Source organism: Buceros rhinoceros, unplaced genomic scaffold, assembly GCF_000710305.1.
Source record: "Buceros rhinoceros silvestris isolate BGI_N320 unplaced genomic scaffold, ASM71030v1 scaffold21157, whole genome shotgun sequence".
NCBI classification, from domain to species: domain Eukaryota; kingdom Metazoa; phylum Chordata; class Aves; order Bucerotiformes; family Bucerotidae; genus Buceros; species Buceros rhinoceros.
Genome location: NW_010421829.1, coordinates 5,640 through 6,042, shown reverse-complemented (window position 1 = coordinate 6,042; position 403 = coordinate 5,640). Strand labels below are relative to the sequence as shown.

General features: G+C 55.8%; 1 protein-coding gene across 1 annotated transcript in view; it reads left to right on the top strand.

The window, feature by feature from the left end:
* GOT2 (glutamic-oxaloacetic transaminase 2, mitochondrial) overlaps positions 1-403 on the top strand; it is a 5,229-nt gene that overhangs the window by 351 nt on the left and 4,475 nt on the right. The window lies entirely within an intron of this gene.

Sequence of the window (403 nt, the reverse complement as noted above, 5' to 3'; positions counted from 1 at the left end):
GGGTGTTGGGCACCTGGGGGTGGCGCAGGGAGGGGAAATGCCTTTAAGCAAGGTTTGCCTGTTGGTCCTTTGGACGAGCTTTGTCTCTAACAGAGCGGGACAGTGTTCCTGGATGTCTTCCTTAGCAGTGCTAATGCTTTTGAGACACAGCAGAGCTGTTAAGTAGCGGGTATGTGTTCTCTTCCCATCCGGGTAGATCTAGCTTGTTGCTGACTTCCCCGAGCCCTCCAGTCCGTCCTCGGAACTTCAAGGTGTTGCTCGACTAGGCTGATGCTCCCTGGGCTGGCCCACGTGGGAAGAGCAAGCTGACACTGTCCCCTCGCTGGATTAGGCTTAGAAATTCTGCTGAGCCTTTGACCAGTTTCTCCATAAGCCAGAACAGCAGCCCAGCCCAGGCAGCCCG